Source organism: Jaculus jaculus, chromosome 18 (assembly GCF_020740685.1).
Source record: "Jaculus jaculus isolate mJacJac1 chromosome 18, mJacJac1.mat.Y.cur, whole genome shotgun sequence".
Lineage (NCBI taxonomy): Eukaryota > Metazoa > Chordata > Mammalia > Rodentia > Dipodidae > Jaculus > Jaculus jaculus.
This window is the reverse complement of record NC_059119.1, coordinates 43,583,265-43,592,500: the sequence shown is the minus strand read 5'-3', so window position 1 is coordinate 43,592,500 and position 9,236 is coordinate 43,583,265. Positions and strand designations below refer to the sequence as shown.

Here is a 9,236-nt window from a genome sequence, read left to right as displayed (position 1 = left end):
TGCTAGACTAAAAATTAATGACATAGATTGAAAAAGTAAAAATGATAGATGCAGTGATTAGTCATTTAAATATAGAAAGGAATTGAAAAAATTCTGAATATTTGCAACAAATGCTAAAATATATAAAATTAGTTTGAAACCGATAAAAGTGAAAGAGATAATGGAAAATTAATTATGTTTATAAAATACTAGCTGATTGAAATATAATCTTGGTTTTCAAATATTTTTAGAATAGCAGGAAAATCAAAAGTTTCAAATAATATAAAACTCATGAGTAGCTTCAATGTTTAGGCAAAAACCATACATGTACTTTTCTAAAAAGGACAAGAAAAATAGAAATTCCAAATCTATTCAGAAGAAAATAATATTGATGGCTTTAGAAGTTGTTCCAAGTCTTTAAGAGAAACCAATAATGACTGTGAAAGTTATCTGAAAGCAAAAGGGGAAAAAAATTCTCAATCTGTTTGTTTTTAATATATTTCATTTATTTGAGAGAGAGAGAGAAAGAGAGAATGGGTGTGTCAGGGCCTCCAGCCACTGCAAATGAACTCCAGATGCATGTGCCCCCTTGTGCATCTGGCTTACATGGGTTCTGAAGAATCAAACCAGGATCCTTTGGCTTTGCAGGCAAATGCCTTAATCTTTTTTTTTTTTTTTTTTTTTTTAATGAGAACACAGAAATTTTGATGCTAGACAGGGTAATCGAAATTTTAGACATCACTGGTAAATCTAGATGCCAAAATTTGTTTTAAAAATGTTGTAATGACAATTTCCATAAATATAGACAATACACCATGATAATAATGTCTTCTTACTGCTCCATTTCTCCACACATCACATTCCCCTTCTGTTGAATCCCTACTTCATTCCAATTAGCCTCTCTTCTATTTTGATGTCATCATTTTTTTCTTCCTATCATGCAGGTTTTGTGTAGGTAATGTCAGAAACCATGAGGTCTGCCGGGCATGGTGGCGCATGACTTTAATCCCAGCACTCGGGAGGCAGAGGTAAGAGGATCACTGTGAGTTCAAGGCCACCCTGAGGCTACAGAGTTAATTCCAGGTCAGCCTGGACCAGAGTGAGACCCTACCTCGAAAAACCAAAAAAAAAAAAAAAAAGAAAAGAAAAAAAAGAAAAGAAACTATGAGGTCATGAATATCAAGGCTATAGATGCCAAAGTTATTAATGTTATAAAATATATCTATATATTTATAGAAATTATATATATGACAAAATTATAAACAAGGATTATTTCAAGCTTATAATAACTGCTTTCATGAAATTTAATATCTTCCACCATTTCATGTACTGATGAAGGATAACAGAATTTATGATAATCTCAATAGTTAATATTGATAATAATTAATATTTAAAGTATTATTTTGAACCAAGGGAATAAAAATTAAAATAATTCATAACAAACAAGAGATAGAAGTGGGCTTATCTAGCATATAAAGAATATTAACCTGGGCTGGAGAGATGGCTTAGCAGTTAAGGCACATACCTGCGATGCCTAAGGACCCAGGTTCGATTCTCTAGGTCCCGCGTAAGCCAGATGCACATAGTGGTGCATGCATCTGAAGTTCGTTTGCAGTGGCTAGAAGCCCTGGCAAGCCCATTCTCACTCTCTTTCTCTGACTTTAATAAATAAATTAAAATAAAATCTTTATACAAAAAGAATCTTATCCTAAAAGTTACTACACATAAATACTATTTCATACTCAGAAAATTACAAAAGTTATATAAATATCAGAGCATGTGGAGAAATCAGAATGCTCAAATATTTCCATTTAAAATTAGTTTGGCCAGGTGTGGTGGCACATGCCTTTAATTCCAGCACTTGGAAGGCAGAGGTAGGTGGATCACCATGAGTTCGAGGCCACCGTGAGACTACATAGTGAATTCCAGGGCAGCCTGTGCTAAGAGTGAAACCCTACCTCAAAAAACCAAAGGGGAAAAAAAAATTAGTTTGGATAACAGTTTTTCAATGTCTTAAAACGTCAAGACTTGCATTATGCTGGGTCCTAGTGGTGTCAACTAATATGGAACAAAGAATACAGAGGACACACATGTGTACTGCTCTGATGAAAAGATACTGGGAGAAGATGAATGCTCTTCTAAGGAGTAGGCATGTACATTATTTGTAGCCATTACCTTCCCTTGGCTGGAACAAGGCATCAATCAGAAGACGCTTATGGATGAAAAGGGTTGAATTCTGCTTACAGTTTCTAGAGGCTGTCTCTTTTTTTTTTTTTTTTTAATTTTTTTTTGTTCATTTTTATTTTATTTATTTGAGAGTGACAGAGAGAGAGAAAGAGGTAGAGAGAGAGAGAGAGAGAGAGAGAGAATGGGCGCGCCAGGGCTTCCAGCCACTGCAAACAAAGTTCAGATGCCTACGCCCCCTTGTGCATCTGACTAACATGGGTCCTGGGGAACCGAGCCTCGAACCGGGGTCCTTAGGCTTCACAGGCAAGCGCTTAAACCACTAAGCCATAGGCTGTCTCTTAATGGATGGAAAACTTATGGATACTAGCCAGCCAAGTGTCACTTCTCATATCAGGGAGGAAGCAAAGAGAATCAGCTCCTATCTCTGGCAAGCTGGGCTGCACTGATAAACTTCAAGGCCCATCCCCATGGACATCCTCCCTCCAGCAAGGGCTCATCTCCCAAAGGCTCCACCAGCTGGGGATTGAATAAGAGAATGAATAACAAATATATAAGGCTGTGGGAGACGGTTTACATTCAACTCATCATGGTATAGTATTCAGACTACTGGTGATTTATAGCACTCAGACACGATGGCTTTTGACTTTACAATGGCATTAAATACAATAGGTATTTAGTAGAAACCATATTTTAGATGTTGACTTTTATTAATCTTTTCTTGGGGTAGCATATGTGGAACTATTGGCATGATCTTGCATAGCAACAGTGAGCTACATGCCCAGTCAGTCGCACAGTAGACAATCAACAGCTAAAAGACTGTCCTAGGTTGCCACGCTGTGATGTTCCTTCCACAGGGATGCATTAAGCAAACTTTCAACTCTCACCATGTTTGCAGCTAAACCTGGGTGTATCAGTATACGATTCCCTTCGGAAGTGCAAGAGCATCTGGATTCTTAAAATGTATTTCCACCCAGTGAATGGATTAGACTTTATGGGTCCACATGAATAAATCCCTAATATATGCATTTACACAAAAACATTAAGTGCCTCAAAAGAGAAAGAAACTGAAAGATATTTATAGTTTAGGGAATGGGTCTTATAAATATAAAATATATGACATAATAATGTGGACACAGATGTTCAAGGTATTAAAAATTAAACCAGAAAGGAATAAACAAACTTCGAAAGAGTAACTCCTTGTGGGGAGGAAGGATGACAAGGAATAATATTTAGAGGCTCCAATGTTATCTGATGCTACATTCCTTTTCTACATCAGAACTGTAAATGTATAAATTTTTATTAATGATTGGTAGAGTATATGTAAAAAATCACAAAAACGAATGAGTATTATGAGTGACATAGGCTGTTTTTTTTTTTTCAGATATGAAGCTCAAAACTGAAATTACATATGGATACAAAATCACAAAAATAGCAGCCAAACTACAAATAGAAATCCATTTTTCCAAGTTTAACATTCTCTCCATGAAACTACATTGACTTCAACCAGCAAGATTCGTGTGGTGTTCATAGAGTCCACAAAAATAGTTTACCTGTATTAAAAGCTTACTTTGGATGAGATCGCAACATCTGTTTCATTTGGCCCTTTAATGCCAAGAGTTACACTCATTCTTGCTTATTACCCATGGAGAAAATTCCTCATTGCAGAAGTTATAGCTTGATTATCTTTTTAAAAATATTTTCATTTATTTATTTATTTTAGTGAGACAATCAAGAGAGAGGCAGAGACACACAGACACACACACAGAGAGAGAGAGAGAGAGAGAGAGAATGTGTGATTATGGGTGCAACAGGGCCTGTTGCCACTGGTAACAAACTCCAAATATATGCACCACTTTGTGCATCTGGCTGTATGTGCATGCTGGGGCATTAAACCTATGCCACCAGACTTTGCAAGCAAACACCTTTAACCACTGAGCAATCTCTCCAGACCTTTATTATCTTTTTGTAAATGTATATTTTATTTCTTTATTTGAGAGAGACTAAGAGAAAGAGAGAGAGAATGGGCACACCAGGGCCTCCAGCCACTACAGACGAATTCCAGATGCATGTGCCCCCTTGTGCATCTGTCTTACATGGAATCTGGAAGGTCAAACTGGGCTCCTTTGGCTTTGCAAATGCCTTAACCACTAAGCCATCTCTCCAGCCCCCTTTATTATATCTTTATCACTGTTGATCATAATATCTTACACACACACAAGAATTCTCTTGTGTGCTTTATGAATTTATGCATTATGCATTCTTTCAGCCTGTTGAACAAACTTGTTTATTTTTAATCTCATATGTCATGTACTGTCTTGCACTGAGTGGACCATTATATATGAACTGGTCATGGTGAATATTTATCGTGTGTCCTAAGTAGTTATTTAGATGCTTTGAAACTGGCATTTACAGCAGAGATTCTATGATCATCCCTAGCCTATTTTGAAAGGAGTAATTCCTACACATTAGAACAGCAGATGGTTACACCTAAAGGGAAGTCAAATATCGGCCTGATTGCATTTCAAACAATCTAATTGTTCTTTGCTGATTTCACAGCATAACAAAGTTCAGAGTAGCAGAGAGAAATTAATCAATACAGAAGTGAAATTCTTCACTTATTTTCCCTGTCTTGTCCTTTAAAAATCCTAATACAAATATCTAAAAATAAGTTGAACTGAAACACTTATTTTTTGTTTGCTTGTTCCAGGGTAGGAGAGAGTAGGCACGCTTCCTCCCACGCCTCCCAGCAGCACAGGCTTACAAGTGGACAGGATGCCTAGAACTGTTATTTAAGAGAACAGAGATGAACAGTAGTACTCCAAGCACTCTCTTCCCCCAGTGTCTTTCATACCCACCATATTAGCTTCACCCCCAAACTGATAGTTTCAGCTCAAACACAAAGAAGGAAAACGGTAGTAGAAACATGAGCACCATCCTTCTATTTTTCTACCCCTTTCCATTCATCTCCTTACACCCAGTCTCTAAAGCAGTCCCAGAGCAGTGGTGATGTGGGCAATGGGAGAAAAATAAGTCTCAAGGATCCTGAAATTCTGAGCAAGGATGAGCACTGAGGATGAGAAAAACTGTGCTCCCACGGGGGTGGGGCGGCCTTTCTGCTTGTGTCTCCTGTGGGTGCTTCCCTCGCGTGGTCCCTGATGGAGGCATTTGTGGGAATCCTACGACAGGCCCTGGTAAACAGACTTTTACAAAATGCTAGAGAGGTAAAAGAGAGGGAGGGATTGTAAAAGTGGTGCCTTGTAAATGGTTTTTAAAACTTGAGCTTTGAGCGGGGCGTGGTGGCGCACGCCTTTAATCCCAGCACTTGGGAGGCAGAGGTAGGAGGATCACCGTGAGTTTGAGGTCACCCTGAGACTGCATAGTGTATTCCAGGTCAGCCTGGGCTAGAGTGAGACCCTACCTCAGAAAACCAAAAAAAAAAAAAAAACTTGAGCCTTGCCCTGAAGCTCTGCATTCAAGAAGGAGCTGCTCTTCATAATATTACGTAGACTTTAAGAAGACAAAAAAAAAAAAAAAAAGATTCTAGCAACGAAAATCAAGAGAAATGAAAATGGATGTTACACAATTACATAATGCTAAGAGGGTTAATTTGCACACACGCACAAAAAAAGTCTTAACAAATAGTTGCAAATACAAATGGCGTTTCAACAGGTCTACAGCAAGACTGACAGAACTAAAGGGAGGAAAAATAAGTCATAATTATTACTGAAGACTTCATCAGTATTTTCTCAGTAATCAATATAAACACTAGGGTATAATAATCAATGATTAATAATTAATAATCAATATTATATGGAGAGATAATAATTAATAATAATAATAATTAATAATCAATATTATATGGAGAGATGGCATAGCAGTTAAAGCAAAGACAAAGGACCCAGGTTTGATTCCTTGAGACCCACATAGCCAGATGAACAAGGTGGTGCATGCGTCTGGAGTTCTTTGCAGAGGCTAGATTCCCTGACATGCACATTCTCTCTCCATCTATCTATCTGACCACCTCTCCCAAGTAAATAAGTAGAACTAAATATTTAAAAAAGCACTTTGACAAACATAGATGTAAATAGTACTATGAGCCAGCCTGGATCTAACTGATATTTACCTGATACTCTGCATGTGATAGAATATGTTATTTTGAAGTGAAAGTAGAAAACTCACAAAGACAGAGCATGATTTGTGCCCAAAATAATCTTTAAAAATTCAAAATAATCTAAGTAACACAAAGCCTATTCTCTGATCTTAACAGAGTTAGACTAGAAATAAAAACACCAAGATAAGAGGGGGATCAATAAACATATGAAAATTAGCACATGTAAGTAATCCATAGGTCAGAGACAAAAGTTCAAAGGTAGTGACAACACTTGGAATTGAATAAAAGTTCAAAAAGAAAAACAACATCAAACTTGCAGACTTCTAGAAAAGTAGGGCTAAGAAAAACAAATTGTACTAATGAATCAAATATAAAATGTCATTGCAAAATATTATTCTAAGATCCCATATTTAAAAAAAAAACAGCAAAACATAGTCACAGCAAATAGGTGAAAGCAAATCAAATAAGAGTAATGGCAAAGAGAAGAAATATAAAAAATGAATTAATACATAATCCAGTTGTCTGTAAAAAAAAAAAAAAAAAAAACCACACAGCTCATAGATCTATTGTCAAGGAACAAAAGAAAACAGATTATCAGCATCAGAAATAAAAGATGGGAATGTGACTCATGCCTATAACCCAAACACCTGAGAGGCTGAGGGAAGAGGATTGGGGAGGGAGGGAAGAAAAGGAAGGGGGAGAGAAGGAAAGGAGGGAGGGAGGGATGGAGCAAGAAACTGGAAGCTCGATATTATTAAAGATGCTGCAGTTCTGCCATTGTTAAAGGGCTGGGAGGAAACACCACCATGAATTTATGAATGTAAATTCAACAAGTTGGATAAGATAGACTGTATTTCCCAAAGCTTCAGTCTTTGAAAAAACTTGTACAACATGAGACAGATGCATAAATAATCTTATAGTTATTAGAGATATTTCTCATGTACTTTAAAACCTTTTGAAAAGTCTCCAGTCTGAGATGGTTTGAGTGAACCCCACCAAACATTTGAGGATTAATAAATGATTCGACACAATCATTTTCAGAAAGCAGTGAGTAGTTTTTCTAAAATCTGCATTGCTCTGATACTCAAATCAGACAACTGGGGAAAATCCTATAATACATTATACCCTGTGAATAACTTCTTAGAAAATCCTACAAATGTATTCAACCAAATATCAATGAATCAAATTCACCATTATGTGCAAGAAGTAATTAGCCATGCCCTGCTGAGATTTATCCTAGAAATGAGAGACTTGTTTATCATCAGAAGTCATTCAATATAACCTACCATATTCTAAAGAGGACAGACCACATAGGCATATTAACTGGGCATAAAAAGCATAAGAAAAAAATAAATAGCCATTCAGTGTTAAATTGCTCAGCTAAGTAAGAGTGGAGGGAAATTTCTCACCTGATGTTTAAAGAATGACTGTATACATATGAGTGAGCTCACACAGTCCTTGCCTTTCAGTACCTAGTTTATTTCATTGTCCTCTAGTTTCCTACCTGCTATTGCAAGTCTTTCCTCTTTTCCACAGCTAAGAGGAATTCTATGTCAATAATGTACCATCCTGTCTTTACCCATGAATCTAATGCTGAACACTTCGGTTGATTCTCCACCGTGACTATGATGAATGGAGCTACAACAAGCATAGTAATGCATATATTTCTTCCACACAAAAGTTAATGTCGGGCTGGAGGGATGGCTTAGTGGTTAAGGCACTTGCTTGCAAAGCTAAAGGACCCAAGTTCGACTCCCCAGGACCCATGTGAGCCAGATACACAAGGGGGCACATGTGTCTGGAATTTGTTTGCAGCTGCTGCAGACCCTGGAGTGTCCATTCTCTCTCTTTCTCTCTACCTGCCTATTTCTGTATCTCTCTCTTTCTCTCTCAAATAAATAAATAGCTTTAAATCTTAAAAGAAAGTTAATCTCATAATAGTAGAGAGTATGATGATAGTTACTAGAGATGTGGGAAGTTGTACAATATCAAGGCTTAGGGATTTGATGATAAGAGAATAAAGGATCATGGAATCTCAAGAGGAACAAGTTTAAGAGTAATCTGCTGCACACCATGATAACAATAGCTATTGATGGTAAAAATGCCAGAGAAGCTGGGTGTGGTGTTGCACGCCTTTAATCCCAGCACTCAGGAGGCAAGAGGTAGGAGGATCGCAGTGAATTCGAGGCCACCCTGAGACTCCATAATGAATTACGGGACTTCCTCAGCTACAGTGAGAGCCTACCTTAAAAAATCAAAATAAATAAACAAAATTCTGAGAGAGGGAGAGAGAGAGAGATTATTAAGTATTCTCACCACAAACTACTGTACAAGGTAATTCACATGCTAATTTACTGGATTTGACAATGCACAATGTCCACACGTCAAAACATCACGTTGTATATGATAAATACACATCACACACACACATAATCTGCAGGAACATGGACTTCCCCCATACTTAATACTGAAGGGCTGAGAAAGTGGTGGTATTAGTAGATGGTTCAATGCTATGTGGCTGGCAACACACCTGGAGAAGAAAATCCACATTAAGTGTAACACCAATGAGGTACAGGGGACCTCAAGAAACTGACAGAACCCAGAATGACATCCATTGGAACAAGATATTTCTTCCTAAGAACTGGTACACAAGTGTTCGCTTCGGCAGCATGTATACTAAAATTGGAGCGATACAGAGAAGATTAGCATGGCCCCTGCGCAAGGATGACATGCAAATTCATGAAGTGTTCCATATTTTTATGTCCCTCAACTGATGAGTGGATAATGAAGATGTGGCACATTAATACAATGGAGTTCTACTCGGCTGTAAAGAAAAATGAAGTTATGACATCTGCAGAAAAATGGATGGATCTGGAAAGGATTATACTAAGTGAGGTAACCCAAGCCAAGAAAGCCAAGCGCCACATGTTCTCCCTCATATGTGGATCCTAGCTACAGA

General features: G+C 37.5%; 1 non-coding gene across 1 annotated transcript; it reads left to right on the top strand.

The window, feature by feature from the left end:
• The first annotated feature begins 8,929 nt into the window (after window positions 1-8,929).
• LOC123455931 lies at window positions 8,930-9,036 on the top strand. Its single transcript, XR_006634228.1, has one exon. It is a non-coding gene; the product is annotated as a U6 spliceosomal RNA (small nuclear RNA).
• Window positions 9,037-9,236: the final 200 nt, after the last annotated feature.